General features: G+C 37.7%; 1 protein-coding gene across 13 annotated transcripts in view; it reads left to right on the top strand.

The window, feature by feature from the left end:
* The window catches only part of Mef2 (myocyte enhancer factor 2), a 152518-nt gene that overhangs the window by 97340 nt on the left and 38815 nt on the right, over window positions 1-16363 (top strand). For 3 of the 13 annotated variants that reach the window (XM_017620189.1, XM_017620205.1, XM_017620180.1), the window contains exon 1: window positions 14598-15000. The exons of the other annotated variants lie outside the window; for them this stretch is intronic. The gene's annotated coding sequence lies outside the window, so the exon portion shown is untranslated. Of the gene's footprint in view, window positions 1-14597; window positions 15001-16363 lie in introns of those variants that run through there. 13 annotated transcript variants of the gene reach the window in all.

The raw sequence follows: 16363 nt of genomic DNA, 5'->3' as shown, positions 1-16363 counted from the left end.
GCAGGCAATTGAGAAGTAAAATCCTCTCTCGTCGTACAAAGATCACACTCTATAAGTCACTCATCATGCCTGTGTTGGTGTATGGCGCGGAGGCATGGACAATGAAAGCATCTGATGAGGCGGCTCTTGGGCGTTGGTGAGTGCGAATATCGCAGACGATTTAACGATGAGCTGAATGAGCTTTGCAACGATATAGGTAGAAATAGTGGAGCGAATTAAAATTCAGCGGCTCCGCTGGTTTGGCCATATCGTTCGAATGGACAGAAACGCTCCGGCTCTGAAAATATTCAACGCGGGCCGCGATGCTGGTAACAGAGGAAGAGCTAGGCCTCCGCACAGAAGAGAAATTACTGGCGTGCTGTTTTGGACTCGGCCAAAATCGCTAAAGGCGGTTACAGCGCCAACAAAGAAGAAGAAGAATACAAATTTGCTCTGGCAGCGGAGCTTACATCTTACAACGGTTATCAATAAAGCCAGCAAAGCTTTTTGTGCTTGCCAGAGGCTTCACGATAAAACTTAGTGAATATCTCCAAAATTCAAGAATGGCATTTAATATGGTTGTAAACCGATTATCCAGTATGCGGCATTGGTCTCATAGCAAAACAAACCATTGGTCTGTGTTGCCATCACAAAAGCCATCTCCCCATGTCCAAAAAAGGTATACCGTCTCTAGCCATACTCATTGTAAAAGAGGCTCGTTAGAGTACGTTTAGTCTGGCGAACCTAAGCGCCATTCAAGTGGGAACTTCTGAGTACCTTAAGATCACACATAAACTATCCCCTTGTCCGAGTTATCTATTATCAAGCCCTTCTAGTCTAAAATTCGTAGGAGTTACCCTTATAAAGTGACAGTCTGCACGATTAGTCAATGATCGCAATCAAGTGGGTTTAAACTGATGATGGGAATATTGGGGTCGGCGTATTTGAATCTGGGCTTCAGAAAAGTGTTCCGACGGGCAATATCCAACAAATTTCCTAGGAGAAATTTTCGCAAATGAACTAATGCGACCACTGTAAACATCAGCCAGACAGCACTGAGAAGCTTGGACTCATGTAATACGGAGTCAAGCCTAGTCGCGGCTGCAAAAGTGTACTAGACAAACTGTGTAGGTGTCCCGTAACAGGCTTTCTTGTAGTGGGTTCTAGGTCGTAGTGAAATGGGCGATACTCTTGTGAAATGCGGAGCGCTAGAGGGTCCACCCTAATGCTACAAGTCGAGCTTTTCAAAAGGCAGTAAATGAAATTTATCGCTTTCTATAGTGAAGTCTGCTTAAACCGAGGAAGTCTTTGAACGAACAATGTTCACCTGATGGAACAATGCAGGCTAAGTATCAGTTTTATAAAATCTACTCTCTAAGGAGGGCAATCTACATAGAACACACTTAATTTTTATTAGTAGCTTAAGGCTGGAACTGTAAATATAAGGCATACCACAGCAGAATTAGTTAGGTGGCAGTGCTGGTATGCCCTATTAATAAAAATAAAAATGTCGATACAAAATAACACAACTTAAATAAGAATTTCAGGAATCCTGTGTTCGCCGTCGACAGCTCACCTTCAGATTTTCGTTAAAGCTTAATTTCTTTCGAGTGGCTAACTAATCTAGGTATGGAACTCCGTTATTCCATCAAATGTGTTCCACCAACAGCAAGCTTTATTTTTACTCAGAGAAAGCGCTTAATTTACTCAATTTCAAATTAATTTGCCATTAACTGTAACTAAATCATGAATTTGCCATCAATCTTTTTGTTCGAAATGTTCGTGCAGTGGCAAAGCCATTTTACTTGCTTCGATGTAGTGGTGGCGCTGCTTTTTACCTGTCGCTCGCCGTGCCGCTTGCCTTCCACTTTCCACGAGTCAAGACATCGACAGAACGACTGTACGACCGACTGGCGCGTCAGTTTGACAGGATGCCGTATTAATTTGATAGCTTCCTGGCGGAAATGACGATGCTGTCTTGGCGGCCGAAAGTGAAAGGAAGTGAAAAGCGGCATGGACATAGCAACCAGGAAGAAGTTTACCTCACAAAATGTGGAAAGCGAATATTGATGTGTTCGTTTTTTTTTTTTTTCTCTAATTGTTTGCCTTCATTGGCCAATACACAAGAATGCTTACATACATACTTATAATGTGTACATATGTATGCATGTATTTGTGCGCTTGATTGCTGCGCGGCATGCCATGCTGTGCCACATCAGCTCAACCGCATTTCAACACGGCAATTTACTTGTGCACTCGCCTCCGCACTTTGCCGCCGCTCCCTCGTCCCACGTCTCCCCTATTCAATGTTCAACCGTTTGTGGCAGCCAAAGTCGAAACTGTCACAGCTCTTCCGCTTCATCTCTGCTCAGCAGGTCTTGTGTGCATTTGCCCTTTTCAATTTCAATCAAACGTAAAAATGGTTTCGCTGTTCTCGCTGCCCACACTTTGCATGCCAGCCCATGAATGGAGCACGGAAACCCAAAACACTTTCCAAAAAGTTGTACACCCTCTTTTAGTTCATCGTCGCTTTGTTGGTGCAACAACCCAAAGGAAGCTTTCTCGGATGTTGCGCAGGCTTTGTGCGCTCGTTATTAAGTTTGTTTAATACACACACACACACAAACGAATTTGAACTTTTCTCAGCTTTCTTGATAGTCACTTTTTGTATTCTTTCGGTATCAGTATATCTGCTGATTTTCGTCATTGGTTTTTAACTTTTTGGAACTTGCCGCTGCGCTCCGCCGCGTGTGTGTTGTGGTGTGTGCAAGGAATAAGATTGATTTGATTACCAGCCAACTGAAACAGTAGTAACACAAACAAATACAAAAATGAACGAACGAACGAACGAACGAACGAAGAAGGAAGGCAAGGACTTTTGTCTTCGCTGGGACATAAAAAAGAAAGTAGGCGGCACACAAGCTACCTCAACGCAACCGATGGCTACGAGTGATATGGATTGTTTTTGGAAGTACATATGTACGTACATATATACATTAAGGTGGAACTAATTTTTATGATGCCAAAAAAATAAAACTGCCCTTTAATTAGGACACCATCTAAAGGCTGGTTCAAAAATTATGAAATATAAAATTTGGGCTCAAATTGGAGGTTATTTAGAGCCAAAAGTCGTAGATGACACAAAAATAATCTTTCGCAAATTTTAACAGTACTACGCAAGGCAACAAAAATTGAAAGAAATTATTGTGCGGCAAATATTGAAGCTGACGAAATTTTTTTGTCAAGTAACCGAAACGTGAGGATGGCACACCCTACATTACTGCCTACTTTATTAAGGATGTGAGACAAGGATTTGATACATGAGCCACTTAACAGTAGTAAAGGATTTTATTTTTTGAATTGTGTCGTTTTGCAAAGGACCATCGATATGTTTCTTAAAGTTTGAAGATGCTGGAGTGATTCACTGGGATGGGAAAGTGCTCCCAACATTGATTAGAATCGAGAGAGTAGATCGGTTGCCAGTTAAATAGCGAAAAACTATTAGGTTGGGGTATGAAATCCTCTAAAAATTAATTTAAGCTTTAAATTTTACAAGTATACGACTGTATACAACACCTTGTGAACTCCCTAAATATTTGGGCCATTTCAAACCTCTGACACAATTTTTCAGTATCGTAGCTTTTCCATTAACCTCACGTTTTAGACGTTAGATAAAATTTACAATTTTCGTAAAATAGGTCCACCTTAATATACATACATATATACATAAGTACAGATTTGATACGTACCCAGCGCACCAACAGACGAGACTTTCAGCAAAAACTTTTTGATCGTAAAAACTTCGCACTGCCACAAACTGAACGACAGATGAATCACGTGGTTATCGTTCCATTTCGTACCATTCGTTTGCAAGAGTATTGCCGCATTTCACTCGCATGCGGTATTATTTGCGAGCATTTGGTTCGCTGGGTAAATGTTCTTCACGACAAGCGCTACGGCCACGGTGATAGACAGATAAAGAAATTTTGTTTGATTCTGCTTTATTGCTTATTTGCTCTTTTTATTATTTATCGCTTGTTGCCAGGTACTTATGAATATGTAGTAGAGGGCTGCATGAATTCATTCAAACTTCTAGCCAGACAGAGTACAGTAGATTTGAATATTTTACTTCACATACAAAACACTCAGCGTTTGGAATTTTGTAAGTTATGAATATACATTTTGTTTTATATTTTCTACCTTCAAATAGAAAAATGTGAATGAATGAATGGAAAACATTCAAATCATTCAAACTCAGTTCGGTAAAAGTTTTTTTCTAGAAACAAGTTTTTTCGTATGTAATACAGCTATACATTCATACATACATTTTTTAAAATTTTTTTTTTTTTGATGCAGAAATATTCCTAGAGCATCTAGATACATTTCTGCACCAAAAAGAAAATTTTGAAAAAAAAATGTCGCTTACGTTATTTTGGCGGTTAGGGCTCGATATGTGCATAGAAAAAATATTTTTGGATATTCATACACAAAATTGTCATTTATTTCAATTGAATTTATTTTCACTTTGTTTGAATATTGTGATGTCGACACAAATATCTGAACAGCTATTCACTCAAATTCAAAAAAATTTGACGCCAAAATCATTCATTCGTTTTGTATATGAATAATTCAAAAGCCGTTTTGAATGCATTCATGCAGCCCTCTAATTTGTAGGGACCTTGTTTTGCGGCGTGCGTATATTTAACGGTGATTGGTAAAAAATAAAAATAAAAGTTAGTCTCTGGCGTTATATTTTGATTGGCAATTCAGTGCCTCTCAAAGTGTGGGTTTCCCTTCTATTTCGATTTAATGAAGTGGGCAACGCCAAATACGAAGAAGAAGAACTTTGCTATATTCGAGAATAAATTCGAAATTTTGGAAATTTCCGAGAACGTACATATGTATATATAAAATTTTCGCCTGCAGAATTTTTGGTCTCTTTTCTTTGAAGTGTTCGGTGTTTGTCTTTATTGTTATTCATTTTGCTTATTTTTCATAGTTGCATTTGGTTCCTGCATTATGCTTTTACAAATCCGTAATTACTACGTTTTTTGTGGTGTGGCTGAAGGCTAGTTAAACAATTTTCCACGCGTATAAGAACAATAAAAATTTGGGAGGGGTCTTTCGTATAGCAAATGACAAATAATCAGATTTTATTATTTGCACAAAAGATAAGTGGAACAAGTGGAATTTATTTGGAATTTAAAATTTATTACCGCCAGCATATTTGTTTGTCTTTGTTATGAGAGTAATAGCACTTTCGGAACAAGAAGGTTTAAAGCTGGGTTATGCAACATTTAGACTTGTCGCAGTTTTCGTATTTCTGAAAATTACCGTTATATTTATGTGAGGTAGGCCCATTTTTACCATTTTCAATACCATCCATCCTACGACGGAAGGAAGTGCACTTACCAAGTTTCGTTTAGATATCTAAATTTTTACTCGAGTTATCGTGTGGACGGACGGACGGACGGACAGACGGACGGACGGACGGACACACAGTCACCGCTTAATCGATTTCTGTTTTCATTCTGATCATTTATGTATACATTTGTCTATATCTATCTCGATTCGTTTTGACTGTTACAAGCAACCGTTATGTGAACAAAGTTATAGTACCCTTGTGCACAAGTGCGCTCGGGTATAAAAATGATGTGGCAGCATGATTCTCTCACGGCTCTCTTTGTACTTAGAAATTTAACTTAGAAACCAAAAATCTATAGTTTTGCAAAGTTTCTAAGTGAATTTGTTTATTTGGGTAACCACGCTGCTCATTTGCCAGATATACAATTTTCAAGTCAATGAGCTTTTATTTTATTCTAATAAAAGTAAAAAAATTATTGGGTTGCTTTTGAAGAACGTTGAAGATGTAAGCCCAGCACTCTCAGCAGGTTGATTAATTTTTACAAATAGAAAGTATAACATGCATCTCACTCACGGGATTACGTGTGCCCATTCGTACAATGGACCATAGGGACGCAATATCAAACATATTGCATTCCAAAAACGTGCCTCAGCTCCTTGGGCTCGCGATAGAACGGAACGGGTTTAGGGGCTTCAATACATACATACATAGGCCTAGTGAAATTTTCGTTCTCTTGGCCAGACTACTGACTTCTGTGATCTGTGCCGGTACTCTTAGTTATAAAAAATCTGTATTCGATTAGTAAAATATATTTCAAAAGCTTTGATATAAGTTTGGCTATAAGTATCCACAATCTCATAGGGAGAAACAGACAATGGCAAAGCTAGGAGGGTATTTCTTCCATGATGTTGCTTCTCACAAAAACTATATGTACATACATATATAGTCCGATCACTCATAACGGATTTCCAAGATTCCATGAAAAAGTGAATATTCACTATGAAGGAGGGAGACTAACTTGGCATCTCCATCATCATTGAAGGTTGGTTTTGTGCAGCTGAAACTACCAAAGTAAAACAAATGCGGACGCGTGGAACAGACTTATACATATGTATGCATGTATGTATGTATGTATGGGTATGCAAATATGCATATGTAATGTAACCCAAGTCATATACTTACTACGGGTTACGAATATTTACATTCGCATCATTTTACACATTCGCATTCGCATCAAATGATACGAATGTTTTACGAATGCGAATGTGTACATGGGCAGAGAGCCCACTCTAATATCTTTGAAATGACTCTAAGGCTGCGGACAATAACCGGCTTTCAGCTTCAGACGCTAAACTGTTAAGTAGTATATCAAGCAACATTGATGGGCCTTCAACAAGTACTGCTAAAAGTCGTATAAGCAATCTGGAAGTAATTTTAGATTCCTCGAGGAAAAGCGAAGGCTCAGATGTAGAATCTGTAGACATTAAAAAATGTAAAATTCATATTCGCCAAAAATATTACATTCGAAACATCCCTAGTATGGATATAGTATGCGCATAAGTGTTGAGCTCAAGCGTAGAGCAATCGAACGGAGCAAAGTAAATGTAAACGCTGCGTGAGTCAAGTTTTTGCTGCTGCTGCTGCTGCTGCTGGTGGAAGGAAGACTCCGGAAGGAACGGCCTGTTGTTCTTTTTTCTGCAATCAGCATTGTTGTTGTTCTTATTTTTTGAACGATTTGTTATTAATTGCCTACATTTCTTGTTTCATCTGCGCCGTTGCATCTCAGCCGTGGGTTAGTCCTTCTGAAACACGGATTCCTTGGGATACTCAGCGCTCAGCGCTCAATGCTGGATGCAACGCTCGCCACTGGATGCATCACTTTAGCCATGTGCAAATGTGTTTTGAGTACGAAGCGAAAAAATGCGCGCTAGGCATGTGTGTTATGTTCAACAACAAAAACAAACAACATTTTGCACTGCCGCCACCTTTTTGAGGCGCGAATGTGTGTCGCACATGTGGCCAATATGCGTTGCACGTTAACATTACAAGCGTGAGCGCCGGTAGTCACCAGCCCTGGCATTGATTGGTCCCTTCCGTTGGTGCAACATGTGTGTTGCAGGTCCGTCTGCCTGAACTGCCTAACTGCCTGAATGGCTGACTACTTACATCTTGCATGTTTTTATAGATATTTACTGCGATTTACAGTTGCCTTAGTCCACTTTTCTTGTATTTACATAGAAAAAAAACAAATTTACTAGTGGGCCGCCATTCAAACGGACTCTTGAATTCGAAATAATTCCCCAACTAGTATCAAATATACTGTCTCGCTCGGATAGTTACATAGAAAAAATTGCGAAATTCGTTCAAGCCGTGATTCTTTTCTCCTCATTCGAGCTGTTTTTAGGCTAGATCCCGTTTTCCGTAGCCTTTGACTTCAAAAGGATTTTTGCATCAGAAACACTTTTCGAATTTCTTTGTCATAATTTTTTTTCAAAGCGCCGCTTGGCCATTTTTTAATTTTCTCTTTTTTTTTTTGTATTGCATTTCAATTTGTGTTGTTGTATTTCAGTACTGTTATGGCAAAGTGCGTTGTTTTTACTGTTGACTTTGTTGTTCGTGCCACACATGTGTGCACATTTTGCAGGGAGTCTCTGCACATACATCCATACATACATACATACATACATATGTATAAACACATCTTCATTAAAACGCCAAGGCATACAGAAATGCATTCGAGAGGGCTCTGTAGTATCCCTGTAGTCAAATGTACTAGTTGTGAGCTAGTTTACAACTGAACCTGAATGAACCGCCGGCCCAACTAGTCAGCCAACTATCTTTTTTCGCATGCAATCAACTGGTATTTTTAACATGGCGATGTCCTAGGAGATGGCAGTTGTGAGATTTCGGTCAGAAATGTACCAGTCTTATATTAGTTCAAACAAAGACAGAAAATACTTGTCCAATTATGGAGCGAAACCACTACTTTGGGAGTCAAAAAATAAAATGTATTCATGAATATACGATAAAAAAAAAACGTTTGAATAGCTACACTTTAATATATTACACATTTTCATTTAGCAGCCTTAAATTTGCCAATAATTAGTATTAAATTTTTTGAGTATTAATTAAAGGAGAAATAAATACATAAATATTTCAAACATTCGGACATAAATTTAAATGTTTTTTTTTTCATTAAATGTTGTTAAAAGTAAAAGCTTGCAGGTATAATAAATACTATATTTTCCATCTTTTTCAATAATATTAAATATCAAAAAAAAAAAAANTTTAGCAGCCTTAAATTTGCCAATAATTAGTATTAAATTTTTTGAGTATTAATTAAAGGAGAAATAAATACATAAATATTTCAAACATTCGGACATAAATTTAAATGTTTTTTTTTTCATTAAATGTTGTTAAAAGTAAAAGCTTGCAGGTATAATAAATACTATATTTTCCATCTTTTTCAATAATATTAAATATCAAAAAAAAAAAAACATTTTGTTAAAAATAAAATAAATACTTTAGTTCAGTTTCGAGTGAACTTAAATAAGAATAAAAGTTTTCATTAAATTCATTAACTTTGCTCATTTCAGTCCGCTCGTTTTAAAATTTTATAAAAATAATAATTAATGCATAAAATTTGAGATTTGGATAAGAATAAAATAAATAAATAATTCATGCAATTATTAAATATTCTTAATTTTTGTCTATAGTTTGGCTTGTTGATTGATAATTGAAATTAATCAAGTAATTAAATTAGCTAATCGTGTAATTAAAAAAAGTTAAAAATAACTTAAAATTATCAAAAATAACAAAATAACGATGTAATTAAAATTAATGTGTTATTTAACAATTTTTAATTAATTATTAATCATTCAAAATGTGCTCATATTGGTATTTAACGGTTATCCACAAAAAAAAATGCTTTAATTGATAATCATTATGATTACACTGGTCTACAAATTTCAACTTTTTTTCTGCGAATAAGACGGGACCTGGTGTTTCTGAACGGATTTTTCGTGCTGAACACGAATCCGGGGTCAAAAATGTCCCATCACGTCACGTTTTCGAGAAAAAAGGGGTTGAAACCCCTAAAAACAGCGTTTTTGGCCATTTTCGAAAAATTATAGAGCTGAACCCTGACGTGGTACAAATTTTGCATATATCAGAAATTAAAGGCTAAACCGTGCCCTTTCGAATGAGCCCTATGCCGAATTGATCGCGTGCACCCTTAAAGCAGGGGGTGTATTTGTGTTTAGGGGTGCAGGAAAAATTGATCACAGAAAGAATTTAATCTTAAACGATCATAGAAAATTAATAATGCCAAGGTTTTAACTATATTAAAAGTCGCTGATTACGAATCTGCAGTTAGATTTTAAAAATTTAAGATGACGGGTCGAATATGGTGGATATAAAAAATAAACTGAAATTCGCTAAATAAAAATTTTTAAGTCCGCCATATTGGATCCGCCATTTTGAATTTTTAAAATCTAACTTCAGATTCGTAATCAGCGACTCTTAATGTAGTTAAGACCTTAGCATCATTCATTTTATATGGTCGTTTAAGATGAAATTCTTTCTGCGATCAATTTTCCCTGGACTCCTAGACACAAATACACCCCCTGATCTAAGGGTGCATGCGATTAATTCGGCATAGGGCTCATTCGAAAGGGCACGATTTAGCCTTTAATTTCTGACATATACAAAGTTTGTAGCACGTCAGGGTTCAGCTCTACAATTTTTCAAAAATGGCCAAAAACGCTGTTTTTAGGGGTTTCAACCCCTTTTTTCTCGAAAACGTGACGTGATGGGAAGTTTTGGACCCCAGATTCGTGTTCAGCACGAAAAATCCGTTCGGAAACACCAGGTCCCGTCTTATTCGCAAAACCCTTGTAGACCAGTGTTATTAATCATTATTTAACAGGTACTTTATTGTATTAAACTGTCGAAGTCGATCATGAATAAATCGTTTTGTATGCGGTACAAGTCTGGTAATTTTCGAACTAGTTCGGTTTCAGTGAGGAAATTCTAGTTGTCAACTAGTATTTTTCCTGACTAGTTTGGGATTTCACTGCACAGGGATGCTGCAGACCGTTATGCAGTCGCATGCAAGAGCGGTCTGGATTTACATCGGAATCATCTGCATGTGGCAAGAAGCCAAGCCTTAACATACTTACTATGTAGCCGCTTTAAGGTTGATCTCAGCGTAGGTACAAATTCATATTTCAGTTGTTATCGAAATTACGCCACATATGAAAGCACTGCATGCAAATAAATATTTGTTTAATGACTTTAGATTGAAAAATAATATGTTTTTCTTCAAAACTTTAATATTTTTACTAAAGGCTCGTTACCGTAAACTGCGGTATGATTCAGGAGAAAGAGATAAAGAATATATCAAAAAAAATTAACTAGTATACAATGAAAGCTCCCATAAGCGGACACCGATGGTCACCTACTTTTTGTCCGTCTATGGGAGATGTCCGCTTATGGAAATTTCGTAAAAAATAATCTTAAAGTTTAAATTTAAAAAATTGAAATTGCAGGTTCCCAAATGAAATAATGCTTATCCTTGAATCGGTATAAACAGAATGAATGGTAAATAAATTCAAATTTATGGCGTTCTCTTTTCTACCGACAAATCTCATTGCCCGCCTCGCTCAAGCAGCAAGAAGAGGCCAATGAAAAGGCCAAATGTTTTCTAGATAGAAAAGAAAACATCTTTGAATATGGACGTATGTATGTACTTGAGTACATATACATATGTACTAGCGCAAGAGTCAAATCAGACTAAAAAAAAAACATTAAAATTGACCGCTTATTAGAGCTTCGCGTCCGCTTATGGGAGATCTGTTTTCATAAAGAGACATTTGTTTGAGTGTCCGCGCCCGTTTATCGGAAAGTCAGTGTATGGGATAGCATTTTGTATGGGAAAACACCAAAAATTGTGCGTTACCAAGAATGTGTCCGCTTATTGGAGATGCCTGCTTATTAGAGCGTCCGCTTATGAGAGCTTTCACTGTATTTCAGTTTGCCCAAAATGCACATGACTTTCTGATCGTGTTTGGGCCATTCAGTGACCGAGGCGAAATTCATAAATACATACATTATATTAAGTTTGTCTATATATTGCGCTCAATATTAATCATATGTAAGTGATTTTTGTGGTAACTGTCCTGACTAGTCTCAGTGAAAAATCCACATTCCTCCCAGATATAGAAATGTAGCTAATGCTGCCGTGCAAGTGCATACCCTCTAAACCCTTTGACGAAATGGTTCAGGAGTTAAGCACAATAATTGCTGGCTTGCCCTCCAAAAAATTTGCGCTTTATATAAAGCTTATTTTACATGATCACAAGGTTTATATGTAATTCAATGCCTGCAATCTGAAAGACATGTCAATTGTTTGAAACATTCGTTATTCCACACCTAATTTTGCCGGGCATAGCAAAGAATGGAATCTTGTAATTTTTTGTAAGCTTTTAATGTCCTCTCGATCATTTGACTAGTCGAGTTTAGACACACACACATGTATCTAGAACACCCGCCCTGAGTAGTGCCCCTGTTTGACTTCTTGGAAATTGCCGCTGAATCCCACTTAACCATCATTGTTTGCCATTTCGATAAATTGGCATTCCGATGGAATTTGCCAGGAATAACTGTGATTGAGTCCATCCATTTATTCCTCGGCTGAGAAGTTTTTGAAAGCTCCGCGGACTTTGCTATTTGCAAATCCACACTACGAAGAGCTGTTTCTATTTATTTATCCTTCTTATAAGCGTAAGCAGATTTTCATATATTTGGTTCGGTAGAATTCTTTCTTTACTATTTAAATTTATGCTCCTAAAGGTATTTCAAATGTTTTCAGTAAGAACGTGGGTGAGCCTTAGGCTGGCAGGCTTTGGGATACAAGTGACTGTCTTTTTCTGGTTACGGTTGAATGCAATCATTGCTACTCCCCAAGTCTTAATAAAAAAATGCTTATGCCTTGAGGGTGGGCAGGATTTATGATAAATCATATCACATTTTTAACTATATAAACCAAATCATTCTAAGATACACGCTTACCGCTCTAAAAAAGGTATGGGTATTATTTATACATAATCAATATTTTCTCGTTTAAAATAAACTTTTTCGAACCTGTAAGCAATTGCCACATTAATTATGCTGAGTTTACTTGCATTCTGTAGAGCTCTCTGCTTTTGTTTGGACTCCTTCTTTCATAGAAACATCACCAAAAAACGGTCAACGCATTGTTTATTAACCCCCCAGAATAAGAATCGGTTACAATGCAAGACAGAGCGAATAAAAGGGGGAAAACAGGGGGGAATCCTTTAAATTTATAATAAAAAATAAAAAATGGAGAAGTAGTGAGCGGAATAAACACAAAGAGATGAGATAAACAAATAAAAGCTACTGAGAAAAGCTATTATTAAAGCGAAAGGGAAGGTAAAACCAGCTGATGCGAAAGGACAACAAAAGCAGGAAATCGAATGAGCCCACAAACTCAGACGACCACAACAGAGTTCTTATGAGGGAAACGAAAGCGGCCGGCAGCACGCAATGGCAATGAATTATAAAAGGGCGGAAGAAGGCGGCTCGGGCCGGTGAAAATCCGCTTACGCACACAACGACCGAACGAAGGCAACGGCGCGAACACCACTTGTGGAGCAGGAGAAGGCGAAACGCCGAAGGACTGTGGAAAGCAACGATAAAAGACAGCTGAGTGAGCGCGATTTTTGGCAGCGAGTAAAACAAACGAGTTTACCACGAATGTGGGAGAGTAACGAGTAGAACCGAATAGCACTTAAAAATAGTATACCAACAAACGGGTGGGCGAATTGTGGTGCCGTGATGTGCCTCTGCAGATATCCTTGCGCCAGCAGAATGTTAAGGTGAACCGATGGAATTCAAAATCGATTAAAAAGCAAGCACCGAACTACAGCTGTTTATTTTGATACCAACGGCCCTACCCACCAGCAGCGTTGGGCTGAGAGCGAGCGGCGGACGCGAATAAAATCCTATAAGCGTAGCATGCTCGGTGTTTACTCGTTGCTTGAGGCGGAAGGACAGTCACAGTTGCTAATCGAAAGTAACTGTTGCTGCCGCTTCAATCAATGCAAACGGTAACAACAGCGGTGGTAAAGCCAATCATAACAAATGATAATATCAGCAACACCAACAACTCAAAGCCTTACAGCAACGAGCGCACCGACCGGCAAGCTGCAAAAGCGGGTGCTTTTAGGCTCTGAGCCGCTCTGTTTTTTACATCACCACACGGTAAGCTGCAGCCAATACTGCGCTAGCCACGCTTGGCCAGCCATGACAGACGTGACAGCGCCGCCGGGCGAGACTACGTAATACTGCGAAGCGGTGCGCTGGTGTTGGAGCATCAACCCCTCGGCTGCAAAGGTGTGCTCGTGTGGCTGTTGTTGTATGCGTGCGCGTGTGTTGGTTTACATGCAGTTGCCGTTCACTTGTATATGTGTGTGTGGGTCGCGCCCAGCGCCTCCCTGCAGCTGTGTTTTTACTCTTGCTTTCATTCTGAGCACTGGCCGCTGATTACAGCGCCAACTGAGCGAGAAAAATTCGAGCGACGCATGCGCCACACACACATACCCACTTGCGCTCGCTTTCAAACGCCTACATAACGGGTAGAAGAAGTTTGGATTTGTGTTTGTGTTTGTGCGCTCAAGTGTCAATAAGACGAATGCAACAACAAATACGCTGATAAGACGCTCATCGAAGGCAAACGAAAGAAAAAAAAAAAAGCGGGCGCACACCCAGCAACGAGTGAATTTCGACAGTCGAGCGCGACGTTTCCGTTAGTCACACAACCGTTCGAACGCTGCTATCGTCACACACGCTTACACACACACACACACACACACACACACACACACACACACACACACACACACACACACACACACACACACACACATCACAGGCAGATAGGGCCTTCCGTTATGCCGCTCGTCCGTCTCACGCCTACCACTCTCCCACACACATGTTCGCACACACAAACAGGCGCATACGTAATTCTAACTGTATTTTGCGTATCTGCATGTGAAGCACGCCCATGTGTGTGTGCGGCGGAATGTGATTCGTTCATTCTCTCCCGCTCTGCGCTGCTCTACCCAGCTGACGGGCAGGCTGCTGCTGCTGCTGCTGCTGCTGCTGCGAGGTCGATTCACCGTTCGCTTGCTCGTCTTTTTTGATTGCCGCGCTCGCCTTTTTCTTTCCGGCCGCCACGATTACTTGGTGGGTTAAGACAAAGTTTTGCGCTGTTGATGCAACATTCGAAAAACGTTACGCACGGTGACCGTTAGACGCAGTGACTCGCAGCGGATCGACGACGAGAAGCTCAGCTTCTTAGCACAGTGAGGCAAAGGCAAGAAGCCCCTTGTTGTGTTCAACAACACCAAATAGCAGCGCACCTCCGCACTGTTTAGTAGAGACACCGATGACGACGGGCAAACCGTTCGCGAACCACTAACTAACGGACTATTTAGTAGCTCTACAGCGCGGTGCGTTCACGAATTATTTCAACCAAGAAAATATATAAATAAATGCATTAAAAATATATTCTTAATTATACTTAAAAAAAAAAACAAAGGTGAACAACGGTGTGGCGAAAGCAAATATCAAAGGTGTGTAGAGAAAGAAAAAAACAAAAAAAAAAATAAAACAGAAAATGAAAAAAATCATTTGAAAATAAACTTTATTTTTTTATTTCGCGTGCTAAATGCTAATATTTTCGTAAAACACTCACTGATAAAAACGCGTAAAAGTGACGCGGGCGGTGGCGAAGTTCTAGCAGAAAAGTTATTTTTGGAAAAAAATGTTTAATTTGTAATTAAAACAGGAAGAATAAATAGAACTCTGCGGCACGCGTAATTTTAATAATAGAACAACGGTACTTATAAATAATTTCGCAAGTGAAAATAGGAAATTAAAAATAACAATGGCAGTGGTGGCAGCTGTGGCGCGGCGGAACAAACAATCAAAATAAACAATAGCATTTGTAAATAAAAACGAATTTATGAAATGCTGGCCAATAGATTTTCCTTTAAAAACAGACACACTTTTGAGGACATGCAAAATAAATATTGAAATAAAATTTTAATTTCGAAGTTATGAATGAATAAACGAATGAAAACTAACTAGTAATTGTTTTTCAATAATAAACAATTAAAATAAGTAGATATTAGAAAGTGATTAAAATATTATACAAATTTAACATAATTTATTTAGGTATTTAATAAAATTGCTGGACTGAAAGACTAAATGAAGAAATAAAAAATATAACGAAAAAATGCTCAAAAATAAATCACACAAACTTTTAAATAAGAACTTTCAATGGAATTTAAAAATATAAAACATTTAACATAAGGGTTTAAAAAAAAATTTAAGGCATAAAAATCTAATACAATGCGTGATTAAACAGTTTTGAAAATCCATTAAAAATTGCACAAATTTTTAAATGGACCAAATAATGATCGAGTAATTTACAAACTTGGGCTAAATTTTTTCTATAAAAATATTTTTGCGTTATTACACGGATTAAAACAAATTTGGTTTATTTATTTGTTAAAAAATTTTAAGTTGAAATATTGGCGGAGAAAGAAAAATGTTTCGAGTTTTTCAAAAAAGTGATGTATGCAGCAAATTAGAGTAGAAATATGTGAAATTTTTTAAAGAAATCTCAAATTATCACAAATTTTTGTTTTGCTCTTTGTCCTTTCTATGGCGATTTATTAGAAACTTAGAAAAGATATTAGAAAAAATTTTAACGTAGTTTCGTGAATTATTCGACAGCCCAAATGGTTAGTTTTCACTGTTATACAGCGTAATCAAATGAAAATTAAAAATAAAAAAATAAAATATAAAATTAAATAAAAGCTGGACATTTTTATTTTTTTTCGGTTCATAGAACAAATTGGAACAAAGAAAATATTTTGACTGACTTGACTTATCTGTGTAAATTAAAATTTTATTAATTAATTTTAAATT

Source organism: Rhagoletis zephyria, unplaced genomic scaffold (genome assembly GCF_001687245.7).
Source record: "Rhagoletis zephyria isolate East Lansing unplaced genomic scaffold, Rhagoletis_zephyria_1.1 Rzeph_scaffold_00038, whole genome shotgun sequence".
Taxonomy (NCBI): domain Eukaryota; kingdom Metazoa; phylum Arthropoda; class Insecta; order Diptera; family Tephritidae; genus Rhagoletis; species Rhagoletis zephyria.
Note: the sequence above shows the minus strand (reverse complement) of the source record. Positions and strands in the feature narration are given on the sequence as shown.